The 18,910-nt window shown below is 39.2% G+C and overlaps 1 long non-coding RNA gene across 1 annotated transcript; it reads left to right on the top strand.

Annotated features, from left to right (window-relative positions):
• The first annotated feature begins 8,038 nt into the window (after positions 1–8,038).
• Positions 8,039–8,279, top strand: LOC112342715. Its single transcript, XR_002991062.1, has 2 exons — positions 8,039–8,074; positions 8,128–8,279. It is a non-coding gene; the product is annotated as an uncharacterized LOC112342715 (long non-coding RNA).
• Positions 8,280–18,910: the final 10,631 nt, after the last annotated feature.

Below are 18,910 nucleotides of genomic sequence, written 5' to 3'. Positions count from 1 at the left end.
ATGAGTGATCATTTTAGATTCAACATCCTTAAGATGCCCACAGACATGGGGAATAGCCTTCCCAATATCCCTTTTGCAGCATTTGGGTGCTTTAGCCATGGGATTAAAGTGAGGTTTCATTGAGCCACACTAGATATCCAAGTAGGTAGTGCCACCCATACTTGGATTGGGAGCATTGACCATTCAATCTCCCGGGGGAACTAGAGCTAGCTCTTGAACACTTCACCAAGTTACCTCGCTTGTTGGTCCATATTCACTCTAGCCTTGGACTTCCCAATGGTTATCTCATCACCCAATACTTAGGTATAGCCTTCTTGGGCTAAACTAACATTTCTTGGCCAAACTAGCTCTACTGAGGTTTAACCCCAACACTCTCCCTACTATACTTTTGGAACCCCTTGCAGCCCCCCCCCTAGGGGACAATCACTTTGGGCTTTCACCAACAGCCTGTATTAGTATTTGGACTGGGACTGGGACTTGAATTCGGACTTGGACTTGGACTCGGACTCGGTCTGGGTCTCGGACTCGGTCTTGGTCTCGGACTCGAACTTGGACTTGGTCTCGGTCTCGGTCTCAGTTCCATTTCAGACTCCATCTTGGGTCCATCTCGGACTCCATCTTAGACTCCATCTCAGGTCCATCTCAGACTCCATCTTGGACTCCATCTTGAGTTTTCCATATGTCATGTGTTAGTCCTTTTGTGTCCCTTTTCTAGAGACTCACTTACTGCTTGTTTTGTGCTCATTCCTCGAGCCCTTCATTGGGAGTTTACTCCCACTCTCAACTTCTCAAGTTGGAGCTTTTAGTCCAAACATGTTACGCTTGTTTGGCTTTTGTTTCGGCCACTACCACATGGCACCCACTTTGGGGCCTAAGGATTTTATGTCTAACACAACTCCACTTTAACTTGTTTTGTCATGTTTAAATGCAAGCTTGGGCAATTTATTGTTCAAAAGTAAAACCTTATCCATGACATCAAGCAACTTCAATTTTTAGCAGACTTGAGTGAGGATGACATCCGCCAACATTATGATGATGATCTTGCAACACTTGTTCAGCACTCACACACTCGAAATGCCAGTATAACTTGGTTTAACAACCCAATCAATTTTATGCTCATTATATGGTGCAAAGTATATCTTTCCCTTTCATTTTATAAGGGCTTTTTTTAATTGTTTTGGTTTTTAAATTTTGGTGAAGGTCAAGCAAGATGCTTATGAACTTGTATATCCAGAGAAGAGTCAGGAAGAGTTCTCAACTAAGTTCATACAAATTAAGCACAAAATTCAACATGCAAATTCTTCAAAGTTAAAGAAACTAGGATATATTGCAAACAATTGTAGGCCGAAGGAGTGGCTAGAGATTATAGCCGAAATTTTTTCTCATGAATATAAGTTTCTTATCACACTTCATTTTTGTCAATTATGCATATTTACTTTTTGTAGTGAACAAAACTCCAAATGACATGATTTATAATATCACAAAATTGAAGCTTTAGTATAAGCAACAGATAGAGACTCTGGAGTTCCTTAATTTCTTCTTGTTGAATAGAGAGAAAGGACTACTAGAACTATTTGAGAACATGATGAAAAGGGTTGTCTACATCATGCAAACTATAAGCGAAGGTGAGAAGGTATGTGTCTGTAACTCATTCTTGAATCTATTATACATCCATATATGCACATTTTCCAGAACCGCCACTGGGCAATTCCTATAGTGCTCAAGAAAAGTTTGTAAACCCATAGAGCCACTTGTCTTGTCCAAGAAAAAGTAGCATATTAAACGCTGAATGTATTAGCATTATGTGCTTTCAAGTAGTCTTGCCATGTCAGCAAAATCTTGCAAAAACATGTGGCATTGCTCTTGAAGCGTTGGAAGCAATCCCTATCTAATAACAAGATTTGGAATTTCATATATAGGGAGCTCTAATTCAACTTTACTAAAGCCCTTAGTAAAAAAAGCATTATTATATGGAGGTGAAGGTAGAATGTTGGTAGAACTTGTGGATGGAGGTGGAGAATAATATAAAATGCTAGGGGGCTAAGTACAAGTAATAGTGACTTTCCTTCGAGCCATTTCAATACAAACTTCTAAGGAGCTCAAGGAGAACAAAAAAACTACAATGACTATAACTTTTCTAGATAGTTTATATACTAAGTTTTAGTCTCGGGAATGAGATTTATTTATTATAACACTAACAATACTCATATTCTTTAAATGTCAGTTTTGGAAATGAGGCTTCATAATCATAGCTTGCTTGTAAACATAAGAGCTTCTAGAATTTTAGATTATCGCATATACACATGCTTTATCATTATAATAAAATCCTACTTTACTACACGTATATTCTTTTCTACACATGCCAAATGTTTAGGGAAATAGACTGCAAGGAAATATAAAGCACATTATAGTGGCAGAGCACATTGGCACGTTACCATTCCCTTATATGAGATTTCAGTCTTAGAAATATAGATAAAGTTGATTCTTTGATGTAATATTACTTTTGAGTCTTTCGAAAGATTTCGATTTCTTTTATTATTATTCACAAACAACTCTCAAAAACTTTTAATGAGGATTCACTGCAAAAATATATCTTGGTCTTATCATATGAGAGGATTGTGATATAAGTAGGCAACAAAGTTTTTATTATGAATTAATATTTAAATTACAAATATCATGAAAAGTGTTATGGAGTAGATTTTTTGGTGCTTTCCATCGTGTTGTTCATTTCTTCATTTCTTTTACTTTGGACTATTGTTTTAAAAGTAACAGGAGCATTTTTATCAATCATGATAGTGGTCTTCACATTCTCAAATAGGTAATAAAGACTAGAAGTGTAATATAGAGATTGTGGTAATGAAACAAAATTAGCATTCTCACATTCCTTTGCACTACAATTTTTATTCACAGATATTGGATTTTCCTTGATTCCCATCTTCTCAAGAACCCTCAAAAATCTTTTGAATGAAGGAAAAGTATCTACAACAATAAAAATATTTAAAGTATTTAGTCAAATCAAAATATAACAGCTGTAACAATAGTCATAATAAAATAATATAGCTTTATAAAAGATAGATTTTTATGAACTTTATCTTTTCTAAACAATTCAATCTTATAGAAACTTTTAACTCAAATATTTACATATTTAAATATTTTAAAGTTTGTTAGAACCTTCATTTGTTCAATTTATATTTCCTTTGTAAGACTTCTAATTGACTATGTTGACTTAAGTTGACTTGTGTTGAATTGAGCTCACTCAACTTTGGACCATCCCCATAACTAGTATATATAGATATATTTTATGGACTTCTCAACACTAAAATAAGATAGCTAATAGCAAGAGAAACTTTGAAAACTTTAAGAATGTAGTTGTTCTTACCTATTTTAGAAAAAATTTAGTAGCACATTTATAAATACGGTCAAAAGAAAAGAGAACAACTATATCTTATATCCTTGTAGCACATATATAATCTTTATTGCATTTATTTTATATTCCTATGTTTGTATTGCAAAAAGAAGATGATAATTTATAATGCTTTCTTTAAAGTTTTTTAAGTAGTGATGGCCTGATTTGTGATCAATAAATTCTATTATTTGGTGATTAGATAACAGTAGAACTGGAAGTGAAGACTACATTATCCAATGATTGAAACTCATCCAAATGTTTTGCTAGTTTACTTTGATTTAAAGACAACTTTATCACATATGAGACAATATTTCAGACACATTGGATTTCAAAATAAGATGACATGATATATAAATTACATAGGTAAAGTCACTCACCAGCTTGCAAATTTTTCTAAGAAAAACATAAATTATTCTCTAGGATAACTTCACTATATTAGATATCTACATTGTTAAAAAAAATATGTAGAAATAATAAAGCTTTATAAGATGTGATTTTTCAAATTTTTTAATCAAATACTAACCATACCTAATAATTATAAACTATGGATTTTTGTCATTGCATGTAGTAATAATAACAGGATCTTTTTATTGTTCCATAAGTTGATTAAAATTTCTTTCTTTACCAACAGATTCCATATTCATAATTGGAGAATTTATTTCTCTTACAGATACTTTCTATGATAAAATTCAATTATGCATTGCTCCATTTTCATAAAAACTTACTTACAGTTTCCATTTACTATTTAACTTTCAATAGTATTAATATCATATAACCTAAATAAATATTATCTAATACTTTGCAATTCTACTTTTCTTAGTAGAGCTCAGGTCCTTGCTAGTTTAAACTAGCACCCACTAAATTGCAATCGAGGTAAGTTAAACCTTTCATTTGTAATTTTCAATACACAAGTAATATTGTAAGTTGGATCTTATCACGCTCATTGGTGAAATATAACTCTACTCCCAATATAAAATTATGCATTTCCATGGGCAATCCATGTAATAAATGTTTTGTTCATTATAATTAATTTAAAAAGCTAGAACAAAGGATTAGCACTTTAAAAACAAAGGCAGAAAATTGTAGGAATTTGGCACAATCCTTGATACGGAATCACTTTTCCTAGAAAACTCACATAGCCTAGTTCTATTTTATCTTTATTAACAAGGTAGTAGATACATTTGCTTAGTATATATTATTCTTTATTAGTTGGTACAAAAAATTTAAATTTTTAATTGAGACAATAGAGTTCTAGAATCTCCACACCTTGCAAGTGTTTCATTAGGATTGTGTTCATCCTTATAATTGCAAATGTGGAATTTGTGCCACTACTTTAAGATTGCACACCTTTGCATTGCTAGAGTATTTTGTAGCCAAAGACTCCCTTTGCTTTGAACTTAATCCTTGTAAATTAGTAACTAGTACATCCATATATATATTCTATGGAATTCTCAGCACTAAATTAAAAATAACTAACAGAAGAAGAAACTTTGAAAACTTTAACCATATTGTTGTTCTTGCTTTTATGAGAAATAACTTAGTAGCATATGAAACTTATCAATGGTCTCAAAGGAAAAGGGAAGATTCATATCTTGTGTCATTGTAGCACATATAAATTCTTTATTAAATTTGTTGTACATTTCTATGTTTGTATTACAAAAACCAGCTAAAGGAATATAACAATGTATAACACTTTCTTTAGAGTGCTTTTCATGATGGCCTAATTTGTGGTAAAGAAATTCTAATCCTTTAGTGATTAGGTAATGGTAGAACTAGAAGTGAAAACTATATTAGCCAATCATTGCAACTCATCTAATGTGCTAATGTTTTGCTTGTGCATTAGTTACTTTGATTTGAAGACAATCTTATTACATATGAGACAATATTCCCAAAGTTGTGATTTCAAAATAAAATTACATGATTTATAGATTACATTAGGTAAAGTCACTCACCATTTTGCAAGTTTTTCTAAGAAAAACATAAACTATTTCTCTACAATGATTTCACTATACATGATACCTACATTGTTAAGAAAATACATATAAATGATAAAGATTTATAAGGTGTAATTTAAAAAAATAAATGAATCAAATACAAATCATAGCTAATCCTAATGATGTATGAACTATGGATTTTTGTCATTGCAATGGATGCCATAAAAAATGTAGTAATACTAACGATCTTGTTATTTTTGTATAAGTTGATTAAATGTTTTTCATCCCAATAGCCTTAATATTCAAAATTGGATGTTAACCTTGACAGTTGTTTTGCAAAAGCCAGCAGTTTCAGAAGATCTGTCATCCAAGCTGCAAGGCTGGACACTCTCCAGGATGTTTGGCTCAAAGCTGGAAGGCAAGTGCCTGCTTGCAACTACAAGTAGTGTCTATCTGGAGCTGGAGGAGAGCTTGGCGAAGCACTTGGCTAGAGATCTCAGTGAAGAAATAGGCATCAACTTTGTGGACAATAGTCAGCTCTGCTCCAAATCAGGTGGTTACCTCCTCTTCAGGCTCTCTTTTACTCGAGTATGAAGCTGGCACGCACAGCGAGCTTGATCTTGGAGTCACTTGGAGAGCCCCGGTGGATTGGTCTCGGTTCTACACAAGCTGGTACTTGGCTGGCAGCGGGAATGCAAGGGGATCCATCATCATTTCGTTTCGAGCAAATGATGGTTCTTCTTGGAACTGTTACTCTTCAGGTATCGAGGCAGTCAATTACGTTGACATTATGATCCTCCAGATAATACTGTGGTATGTTCATTTGTATGGCCACGTGCTACAGGCTTCGTTGGATGGCCAAAACGTGGAGTTTTGGTCTGTGGTTAGACTGATGAGATTCACACTGGCAGAAGATCGCAAAGCTCTTGCTGCTGTGGAGATTCCTCTACAAGTTTCTATTGCAACCCAGGCCGTAACTCTGACAAGGTTTGTGATATTGCTGGTTGCTTTGGAAGGGATCTTGATGATGCTGTTCCATTCATGCAGGGATTTCTTCACATTGACGATCAACCTCCGGATGCAAACTATGGATTTGATCTGCCTTCTACAGTTATCACTTTCCCAAGGTGCTCTGTGTTCAAACAGTTCCAAAGTAATGATGTCGGTCACTCACATATTTTGGCTGTTATTCAGGTAGTCGATTGTTTTTTTTCTTCCAAGTCTGAGTTTTGTCTTTGCTCCCCTCTTACAGAGACAGCGTCCAATGCCAATGTATAGCAAATTTTCATTGATGCAACTGGCCACACCAGATTTTAGCATGCCATACAACGTGATCACCCTAATGTGCATGGTTCTTGCACCATACTTTGGCTTGCTGTTAAACGCTCTAAGGCAAAGGATAGGCAAGGAAGAATGAGAAAGCAAAGGTACCTAGAGTTATCTCCCCATCTATTCCAAGCACTTGTTCTTAAGCCATTTGTTCTTGACAAGCAGCAGGGAAGAAGCCAGGGCTTCTGAGCCAAAAGCTCAAGTGGCTGAGAAACGAGAAGCACATGAGAGTGATCAAGGTGATACTGGTGGTGATAACTGGTGTGGCTGTAAATCACTAATTGAGCTTGTCATGATAGGACTCTGAGCTCTCGGAAAAGTCATTCTGTCCAGACTCCTCAAGAGGTATTTTGACAGAACAAAAAAGGTGAAAATTGGCGCTTGCATTTTCCATACACTTGACACAAAGAGAAAAGAGAGGAGCTTTGGGAGAGCTTCTCTTGTAGCTTTTGGGTGATAAAAACTACTCTTTGTTAGATCCACAGAGGAAGATGTACAAGTTAAAAAAAAATTCTTGAGTTGGATACTTATATCATTATAGGCTTGAAATGGGTTTCTCTTTGAGGAGTTTAGGATCATGTGTCCATTCTTGCCTTTGAAGGATCTGTGCTTGGCTGGTTTTATATCTTTCATGCATCCTGGTGAAAACGAAGTAGCAAAGTTGCTGGATTGCAAGCTATGTTACACTTTCTTGTGTTTGCTACTAAAGCTAGCAATAAGGAGAAACTTTAAGCAATAGAAGTATAAGTGGAGAACTTTTGTTCCACAATAGGAGGGGTAATATTGCAAGTGTTGCCCTTTTCCACTATAAATCATGGAGGGAGGTGAGCATTGTTATCTAATTATGCTCAAAAATGCATTGAAAGAACTTATAACTTTTTATTAACTGACTAAACTTTATATAAAATAACCTAAATATTTTAATAATAATAAAGTTGCTATATTGTGTATGGAAAGGGAATACAGAAAATGCATATCAATTAACCCAAAAACCCTAACTTGCTCACAAGAACAGTCATTTAGGACATCGGTCTCCCAAAACAAACGTTTCGGGTTCGATTCTCTTCCCGATATTTGTAAATACTTGCAAGCCAAATACTGAATCATCGTCGATCATCAATGCGGATGCTCTGGCATTGCGACGCTGGAGCACCTCAGCCTTGCGCAGATTGACGTGGGCAAGCTGGAGACTGCAGCAGCTGTGATAGTCCATTTCCTGGCCTGTCGGCGCAGCGGCGGCTCCAGCCTCTCTTGTCTCGTCTGATTCCATTGACAAGACATGATCAATCGCAGGCGCTCCTCCTGTCGCTCCTCCTCCTCCTCCTCGCAGTCTAGCTTTCTCGACGCTGACCTTGTGTTTGGTGCCTTGGCGGCGGGATACGTTTTCAGGGACCAAGGTTGAGAGGTATGAACTTCCAGAGAAGTAGACTTTGTAAGCTTTCGGTGTGATCTTTCCAGGTTCAGGGCTGTGCTTGGAGCATCGACGCCACACATTCACCATCCATTCCTGTCACGAACAGGCAATTCCATCCTCAGGCAGCTCAAGTGGACGAAGTTCTCCATGTGCCTGGTGGGTTTGGGGGAATCAAACAAGCCCGCTTTTTCTCGGAGAGACTGCCGTCCTGCCCGAGCTTGATACTCCTCCCGATTTTAGCACCCAAAAATCACCCCGATTCTTGGCATCAAGGATATTTACTAGCCAGACTTCCATGGTGTCTACATGAAAGGTTTATGCGAAGGAGGACGCCACCCTCACTGTCAGCTTTAACACTTTCTCAGCAAGAGCGTGGTCGAGGCTTTTGACAAGCGCCAAAGGGGTGATTACAGTTCCCTAGGATCACCCCCGCATTGATCTGCCACAGGAGAACTAAATCTCTCGTGCCTCTTGATTATTGCTAGTGAGAGCAGCAGGAGTTTGATGGTGCAGAACTACCACTTTCTGTTCTATCTGGAAGCGTCCCAGTTGTCACCGCACCAAATGCCACGAACTTTCAAGTGCTATCTAGGGCATAAAATGAGTAACTATCACAAATATTCTTTTGCATAGCTCGAACCAAGGCACCACTGGACTACTGATCTTTCATAACATTAAGGCTTTAATGTGAAAAAAGCCTGATCTTGTCCATAACCAATAAGAGGTGGGAGAGAGGATCAGCAAGCAATCCCAAAGTGTATGTGACATTTCTACTTCCATACTTTTTATGCTAGAACCAGTTAGATTCTTTGATAAGGAGAGGCATTAAAATAGCATCAAACTTATATATAGGTACTATGCATCACCTTGACCACATCAAAATAAAAAGTAATACTGTGTTGATCTCCAGAAAATTGAAGACTAGTATCAGTAAGGCTTCTCATAGATAAGAAATTTTCTTGTATTTCTGGGACATGTGTATAGTGCCATTTGTTAATCTCAATGAAAATAGAACCAACACCTTTAGCCTCATAGAATTTTGCATTGGTGACTCCACAATGGGTACTGGTGTAGTCAAGCTTACCAGTTAAACAAAATTTACTCAATTTCTTGGCATGCAAAATTGTTGAATACATTGTCCTATTGAAGGCTGCAGGGGTGGGGTTGGATCCCAGTGGAGCCAGTTTGGCTTAGGAATGCCATACCCAGCTGTTAGGTGATGGGATGACCATTGGGAAGTCCAAAGCTAAAGTGAATACAGACCGACAAGTGGGGTAGTTCTTTGCTTAGCACAATGTTATGAGATGTCCCCTCTTCCACTTCTCGCTGCCCGTCCTTTTGCTCTTTTTCCTATAGGCGATAGTCCTGTTCCAATGGAGGTTGATGCTGCTGTTGCTCGAGTCCAAGGACAAGGGCGAGGATGTGGTCGTGGCCGTGACGTTCGCTATTGGGCATGTGATGAAGTTGGGCATATTTATCGGTGTTGTTAGTGTTTTTTGGATTGGCGACCTGCATTTTCTGGGTGGAAACCTTGGCATCAACAACATCCTGTTGGTGCTGCTGTAGTGGAAGGTCTAGACACTGCAATGCATCTAGGAAATGAGGAGTCGTGCGAGTAATGGAGGGACCTTGTGCGAATAATTCAGTGACCCTTCCATCTTTCTTTCGGGAGTATCATGAAGGGGTTTATTTAGCACCGGTTCATCCAGTGTTTACTTTCCAAGCTCATTTTTATAACAAGAGGTCTCCTATTATTCTCTCCATGTTGATTGACACAAGTTTGAGTTTATCTTCTATTGCTCGACCTGTTGCCACATGTTGCCATTTACACTTGCATTGTGTAGTGGAACCAGTTTTCATTCTTTATGGCAACGGCCATACACATGCATGTGCACGGGATGAGGCGGACTTGGTTGTGCATGTGGGCAATCTCGAGCTTGAGTTGCAGTTCTTGCGGGTGGTGCCGAGTCAAGGTTTTGACCTCATCCTTGGTATGGATTGGTTGCAGTGCAATCATGCCAAGTGTGACTTTGAGGCTTTTTCCCCTTGTTTTATACTTCCTTATATTTCATCCCTTCCTCTCACTTCTATACTTCTTCATCCCTCTACTTTTACCTTTGCTTCCATTACTTTTGTTCCCCCACTATTTCCTCCTATATTTCCGTCTTGTTCTTCTCTTCCCTTTTCCAATCCTTTCGACAATCTTTGTGTTGCAGTAGTTGACCGGCTGATGAAGGAGTATTCTGATCTCTTTTACTTTGACATATCGTCTGGGGCCAAGATTGCCATATGTCATCCGATTCCAAATAGGGATGCTCGTCCAATCAAGGTTTCTATTCGTCGTCGGTCACCCAAAGAGATCAAGATTTTACATGCAAATGTTTAAGAAAATGTTAGAGAAGGGTGTTGTTTGGAAGTCGCAAAGTCCTTGGGCATGTGAACTTTATCTTGTGACGAAGTTTGATGGGAGTATTCGTTTTTGCATCGACTATCATCTATTAAATGAAGTGACGATCCCAGATGTGTACCCTCTTCCTCACACTGCTGATCTCTTGGATTTTCTAAAGCGAAGTTGTTAGTTCACCAAGCTAGATCTTGCTTCTGGGTACTGACAAGTACCAATGGCTAAAGAAGATATTCTTAAGACTACTTTTCATATACCATTTGGATTGTATAAGTTCTTAGTGATGCCGTTTGGTTTGAACAATGCTCCAGCAACTTTCTAACGGATGATGCATGAGGTTCTTTGTGATATGCCGGAGGTGATTTCTAACTTCATTGATAATGTCTTGATCCACTCAGAGGGGACGTGGGAGGAGCATGTTCATCATGTTCGTAAAGTGTTGGATTGGCTACGGGACGTTAGTTCAAAGCTAAAGCGGTCAAACTGCATGTTTAGTTCCAAGGACACAACTTATCTTAGGTACCATATTTCTCGTGAGGGTTTGCAAATTGATCTTGACAAACTTGTGGCTGTTCTAAAGTTCCCTACTCTGAAGTGTGTAAATGATGTGCAGTGCTTCTTGGGCAAAGTGCAGTATCTCGGTCGCTTTGTGGATCATATTTTTGATTGCACTACACCATTGCGAGCATTGCTGAAGTTATCAACGTCATCTTTCATTTAGTCTCCGGATTGTGAGTGGGCATTTGTGGATCTCAAAGAGCTATTGACGACTCCTCTGGTTTTGGCATATCCTGACTATACTCGACCTTTTATTTTGCGCGTGGATGCTTCTAACATTGGTGTTGAAGGAGTGTTGATGCAAGAAAGCTCAAGTGTGCTTGGTCAGTGCCATCCCATTGTGTATATAAGCTGTATATTACAACCAGTGGAGATGAACTACTCCACAATAGAGGAGTGTTTAGCAGCACTCTGAGGTTTTGAGAAACTTCATGCATATCTACATGGTTCTCGGACATTATTTGAAGGTGATCATGTTGCTGTCACTTCATTAGTGAAGCAGAAGAACTTCATTGGTCGTACTGCTAGGTGGGCATATGGGACATCATCGTGTAACTGAGAAGTTGCGTAGGTTTTTCTACTGGTTGGAGATGCGACGTGATGTTATCCGGTATGTACATAGCTGCGTTTGGTGCCAAGCTCATAATATTCCCCTGCGTGTCGTGGAAGGACGGTTGGAGTCAATTACAGTTTCCCGTCCGTTTGAGTTAGTGGAATTTGATCTTATGGGACCTTTTCCACAGTCGACTGTTGGCAATGAGTATGTTATTATTGCTTTTAACTACTTGACTCATTGGGTGGAAGTTGGTGCTCTTGCTAACACCTTTGCAATTGTTTTTGGATACTTCCTCCTTAATCGAGTGGTGTTCGAGCATTCTTGTCCAGAGCAGATTCTTTCGGATAATGGTTGCATATTTATAGCTCAAGCATTTCATTTTTTGTCGTCTTGGTTGGGGATATGCCACACTTTCACGAGTGCTTATCATCCATAATTAGACAGTTTAGAGGAATGGCTCATTTAGACATTTAAAAGGATGATTGCAAAGTATGTGAACTTTCAACATTTGGATTAGGATGGTTATTTGCCATCTCTTCGGTATACATATATCACAGGGGTGTAGAGTTCTATTAGTGCTTCATCATATAAACTCTTATATGGTCATGATCCAATATTACCAACGGAGCTGGGTTTACCGTCGCAATTGCCACGAGCTACCGATGCTAAGTCGTGGGATCAGTATTTGACAAGCATTCTTCCACTTGTTCGAGCAGAGTTTGCTGAACACTTAGGCTGCATACAAGTGGGACAATAATAGTGCTACAACTCCCATCATTATCCACCTGTGGAGTACAAAATAGATGATTTGGTGTTAGTTTGTTTTCCCCATCTTACAGTACATGGTTTATCTAACGGACTTCTTGCCCAGTGGAAAGGACCGTATCAGGTGTTGCGGCAAGTTGGACCACAAGTTTATGAGGTTCAGCATGACGTCCAACAGGCTAATTCTCCAGAAATTATGCATGTGCAACGGTTGAAATGCTTTATACAAAGGGATTAGGAGTAGTTAATACCACCTATAGATCCGCCAATGCCTCCTTCTGATGTTCCTCCAGATCTAAGCCCGTCTACAAGAAAACCCTGATGGTCTTTCATTATTCCGAAAGGAGGGGATGATGTGAGGGCCAAGTGTACAGCTGTATACTAATATTAACATAGTGGGATTTTAGTAGCTGTCGGATTGGTTTCAATCCGAACCACTTGCTCCTGTATATAGCTCACATGGCGAACCAGAATAATGGCTTTTTATTTAGAAAATTTTTTGCATAAAAGTCCTTGTTGAGTGGACCCTTCGGCATCGAACCCGGGTCTTCTACAACGGTTTACCTCTACACTTACCTGATAGCCATCATCTCAGCAACCGGGTTCCCGTAATAAAAAAATCATACCATGTACTTGAACCATATGACAGGGGTCTTTGCGAAATCCATGGCGTTTTTGTTAGATCGCCCACCAGATGAGATTATCCCCCGCATTCGTGCTGCTCGGCGTTTCGTCCTTGGCAAAGCCCCCTCTTGGGTTGTGAATCGATCATCGTGGTAATGGATCGTCAAGAGTTATGGCCTGGGTTGCAATAGAAACTCGCAGAGCAATCTCCACAGCCGCAGGAGCTTTGCGATCTTCTGCTGGTGTGAATCTCATCAGCCCCAAAACTCCACGTTTCAGCAATCCGACGAAACCTGTAGCGTGTGGCCATACAAACGAACATACCTCGGTATCATCCTCGGCTGCCTCGATGCCTGGAGAGTAACAGTCCCGGGAAGAACCATCATTTGCCCGAAACGAAATGACGATGGATCCCCTTGCATTCCCGCTGCCAGCCAAGGACCAGCTTGTGTAGAACTGAGCCCGAGCCGGAGACCAATCCACCGGGGCTGTCCAAGTGATGCCGAGATCAAGCTCGCTGTGTGTGCCAGAAAAAGAGAGCGTGAAGAGGACGCGAGCACCCGACTTGGAGCAGGGCTGAGACTGAAAACACGACTGTCCGCGAAGTTGATGCCTGTTTCTTCGCTGAGATCTCCAGCCAAGTGCTTCGCCAAGCTCTTCTCCAGCTCCAGATAGACACTACTTGTAGTTGCAAGCGGGCACTTGCCTACCAGCTTTGAGCCAAACATGCTGGAGAGTGTCCAGTCTTGCAGCTTTCGGAAAACAACTTGCTCCAATGTCGTGCCTTCTTCGTCCCGATCGAAGTCACTGGAAGTGATAAGCAGCCTCTGGGAATGGTACATACCACTGTAAATCGTTTGCCTGTCCAAGAGCGTCGTGAGCCCAGCCTTGTCTCTACATGGGAGAAGCGTAAATACGTAAATATTTGAGTTAAAAGTTTCTATAAGATTGAATTGTTTAGAAAAGACAAAGTTCATAAAAATCTATCTTTTATAAAGCTATATTATTTTATTATGACTATTGTTACAGCTGTTATATTTTGATTTGATTAAATACTTTAAATATTTTTATTGTTGTAGATACTTTTCCTTCATTCAAAAGATTTTTGAGGGTTCTTGAGAAGATGGGAATCAAGGAAAATCCAATATCTATGAATAAAAATTATAGTGCAAAGGAATGTGAGAATGCTAATTTTGTTTCATTACCACAATCTCTATATTACACTTCTAGTCTTTATTACTTATTTGAGAATGTGAAGACCACTATCATGATTGATAAAAATGCTCCTGTTACTTTTAAAACAATAGTCCAAAGTAAAAGAAATGAAGAAATGAACAACACGATGGAAAGCACCAAAAAATCTACTCCATAACACTTTTCATGATATTTGTAATTTAAATATTAATTCATAATAAAAACTTTGTTGCCTACTTATATCACAATCCTCTCATATGATAAGACCAAGATATATTTTTGCAGTGAATCCTCATTAAAAGTTTTTGAGAGTTGTTTGTGAATAATAATAAAAGAAATCGAAATCTTTCAAAAGACTCAAAAGTAATATTACATCAAAGAATCAACTTTATCTATATTTCTAAGACTGAAATCTCATATAAGGGAATGGTAACGTGCCAATGTGCTCTGCCACTATAATGTGCTTTATATTTCCTTGCAGTCTATTTCCCTAAACATTTGGCATGTGTAGAAAAGAATATATGTGTAGTAAAGTAGGATTTTATTATAATGATAAAGCATGTGTATATGCGATAATCTAAAATTCTAGAAGCTCTTATGTTTACAAGCAAGCTATGATTATGAAGCCTCATTTCCAAAACTGACATTTAAAGAATATGAGTATTGTTAGTGTTATAATAAATAAATCTCATTCCCGTAGTATATAAACTATCTAGAAAAGTTATAGTCATTGTAGTTTTTTTGTTTTCCTTGAGCTCCTTAGAAGTTTGTATTGAAATGGCTCGAAGGAAAGTCACTACTACTTGTACTTAGCCCCCTAGCATTTTATATTATTCTCCACCTCCATCCCCAAGTTCTACCAACATTCTACCTTCACCTCCATATAATAATGCGTTTTTTACTAAGAGCTTTAGTAAAGTTGAATTAGAGCTCCCTATATATGAAATTCCAAATCTTGTTATTAGATAGGGATTGCTTCCAACGCTTCAAGAGCAATGCCACATGTTTTTGCAAGATTTTGCTCCTGACATGGCAAGACTACTTGAAAGCACAGAATGCTAATACATTCGGTGTTTAATATGCTACTTTTTCTTGGACAAGATAAGTGGCTCTATGGGTTTACAAACTTTTCTTGAGCACTATAGGAATTGCCCAGTGGCGGTTCTGGAAAATGTGCACATATGGATGTATAATAGATTCAAGAATGAGTTACAGACACATACCTTCTCACCTTCACTTATAGTTTGCATGATGTAGACAACCCTTTTCATCATGTTCTCAAATAGTTCTAGTAGTCCTTTCTCTCTATTCAACAAGAAGAAAATAAGGAACTCCAGAGTCTCTATCTGTTGCTTATACTAAAGCTTCAATTTTGTGATATTATAAATCATGTCATCTGGAGTTTTGTTCACTACAAAAAGTAAATATGCATAATTGACAAAAATGAAGTGTGATAAGAAACTTATATTCATGAGAAAAAATTTCGGCTATAGTCTCTAGCCACTCCTTCGGCCTACAATTGTTTGCAATATATCCTAGTTTCTTTAACTTTGAAGAATTTGCATGTTGAATTTTGTGCTTAATTTGTATGAACTTAGTTCTGAGAACTCTTCCTGACTCTTCTCTGGATATACAAGTTCATAAGCATCTTGCTTGACCTTCACCAAAATTTAAAAACCAAAACAATTAAAAAAAGCCCTTATAAAATGAAAGGGAAAGATATACTTTGCACCATATAATGAGCATAAAATTGATTGGGTTGTTAAACCAAGTTATACTGGCATTTCGAGTGTGTGAGTGCTGAACAAGTGTTGCAAGATCATCATCATAATGTTGGCAGATGTCATCCTCACTCAAGTCTGCTAAAAATTGAAGTTGTTTGATGTCATGGATAAGGTTTTACTTTTGAACAATAAATTGCCCAAGCTTGCATTTAAACATGACAAAACAAGTTAAAGTGGAGTTGTGTTAGACATAAAATCCTTAGGCCCCAAAGTGGGTGCCATGTGGTAGTGGCCGAAACAAAAGCCAAACAAGCGTAACATGTTTGGACTAAAAGCTCCAACTTGAGAAGTTGAGAGTGGGAGTAAACTCCCAATGAAGGGCTCGAGGAATGAGCACAAAACAAGCAGTAAGTGAGTCTCTAGAAAAGAGACACAAGAGGACTAACACATGACATATGGAAAACTCAAGATGAAGTCCAAGATGGAGTCCGAGATGGACCTGAGATGGAGTCTAAGATGGAGTCCGAGATGGACCCAAGATGGAGTCTGAAATGGAACTGAGACCGAGACCGAGACCAAGTCCAAGTCCGAGTCCGAGACCGAGACCAAGTCCGAGTCCAAGTCTAAGTCCAAATTCAAGTCCCAGTCCCAGTCCGAATACTAATAAAGGCTGTTGGTGAAAGCCCAAAGTGATTGTCCCCTAGGGGGGGGGCTGCAAGGGGTTCCAAAAGTATAGTAGGGAGAGTGTTGGGGTTAAACCTCAGTAGAGCTAGTTTGGCCAAGAAATGTTAGTTTAGCCCAAGAAGGCTATACCTAAGTATTGGGTGATGAGATAACCATTGGGAAGTCCAAGGCTAGAGTGAATATGGACCAACAAGCGAGGTAACTTGGTGAAGTGTTCAAGAGCCAGCTCTAGTTCCCCCGGGAGATTGAATGGTCAATGCTCCCAATCCAAGTATGGGTGGCACTACCTACTTGGATATCTAGTGTGGCTCAATGAAACCTCACTTTAATCCCATGGCTAAAGCACCCAAATGCTGCAAAAGGGATATTGGGAAGGCTATTCCCCATGTCTGTGGGCATCTTAAGGATGTTGAATCTAAGATGATCACTCATGGACAGATGGCCCAGTCTTTGAGAGAAAAGACTGTGATGTAAGTGGTGTTGGCCCACCGGTATCACCAAGGTGAATGGGTATGGCCTTAACATAATGAGCTGATATGTCAGTAGTACCTTGTGGTGTTGGTTATGGGATCAGACACGTGGAGCACTTGGACCTAGTGCAATGGTTGAGTGGCATGGATGCCATTCTCAAAGCTAGCAAGCCCTAAATCTTGAATTGGACTTATGGAGGTTGTGAATGAGACTCTTCCAAATGGTCGGAGGTGTGGTTAAGTGACTAAAGTAGAATAAAAAAATTAGTCGCTTACAAGTTAGAGGTAAAATTATAAAACTTACACATTGATCTTTTGGTAGGCCAAGATAAGTTTGTTGACATCCAAAGGTCCCCTTGCATAGACATGCCGATTGGAACGTTGATATGGTAGATGGGATCATTGAGAAAATGATCTTCGATACACTTCATCCAAGCCTTATATTAGTGGTTACCATCAATAGTTTGGAATATTGTCCTCACAAGCTGTCGAGTCTTAGGATGTCTAATAAGTGTGTTATTAAATTCTAGGGACTTCCTCCTCCAAATAGGATCTTAGCTATTCACAATCTGACATTGTGATAGTAAAGATCTCCATTGTTCCTGGCTTGCAAAACGAAACTAGAAACATATTGATATTTATCGCATGGCCATTTTGTTTGAACAAGCTGTATATATCTGAGTTGATATATTTTGATGTTGTGTGGACAAGGTTTGTCTGTTGCAAACGAAAAAAGGGGATTTCTCTAATCAAATCACAAGGGCCTAGCCACTTGAGTGCCTCAAGTGTTTGGTGAACTACTTTTTCCCTTGTTGGCATAATAGTCTTTTGGAAGCACTTGTCCACCACGTTGTCAAGAAGGTCTACAAATCTTTCAACTCCAAACTATACCTTAGATTCCCTACTATAAACACCATTAAATTGCCCAACTTCAAAGATTTGTGCTGGTGGTGGGCTAGTGAGGAGTAAAGTGGAGGTAGTAGTGGTGATGGTGGGGGTGGTGGTGGTGGCGGCGGAGGTGGAGGCAATAGTGGCAGTGGTGGTAGCAATAGTGATGATGGAGGTGGTGATGGTGGTGGTGGAAGTGGCGATGGCAATGGTGGAGGTGGTGATGGTGGAGGTGATGGATCTCTAAGTAAATATGTTTTTGTTAATGTGCTAATGGATATGTCGATTGTGATGTTGTCATTAGTGTTAAATTGAACTTTTCGTGTCTTTTTTGCTCCAACAACTTTTTTGTGTAGTACAAATTTTCTTTTCTGCAAGAGAAAAAATTTTGTTAGTCAAACTAAATAAAGATAATAAGAAATTAAAACAATCAAAGAGAAAAAAAAAATCAAGTAGGCCCAAACTCCATCTTGGGCAGTTTGGTTGCCCAGGGGGCTGAGGTTATTCAAATAACCTCAGCCCCTCCAACCCCTAAAGTGCCCAAGGTCGAGCTCAAGCCAACTACCTTGAACACTTCAGTGGCTGCTTGGGCAGCCAAAGTGCCTAAGGTGGTAGGCCCAAGCTCAACCTCGGGCACATTGGCTGCCTGATAGGCCAAGGTTATTTGAATAATCTTGGCTCCTCAGACAGCTAAAGTGCCCGAGGTGGCCAACTCGAGCTCAACCTTGGCCCCTTGAGGTTATTTGAATAACCTCGGCCCCTCAAGTGGCCAAAGTGCCCGAGGTCAAGCCCAGGCTGGCCACCTTGGGAACTTTGGCCACCAAGGGGCCGAGGTTATTTGAATAAACTTGGCCCCTCGGGTGGCCAAAGTGCCTGAGATTGAGCCCGAGCCGGCCACCTCAGGCACTTTGGCCACCCGAGGGGCTGAGGTTATTTGAATAACCTCGGCCCCTTAGGTGG

The sequence above is a fragment of the Selaginella moellendorffii genome, unplaced genomic scaffold (genome assembly GCF_000143415.4).
Source record: "Selaginella moellendorffii unplaced genomic scaffold, v1.0 SELMOscaffold_116, whole genome shotgun sequence".
NCBI classification, from domain to species: Eukaryota; Viridiplantae; Streptophyta; class Lycopodiopsida; order Selaginellales; family Selaginellaceae; genus Selaginella; species Selaginella moellendorffii.
Note: the sequence above shows the minus strand (reverse complement) of the source record. Positions and strands in the feature narration are given on the sequence as shown.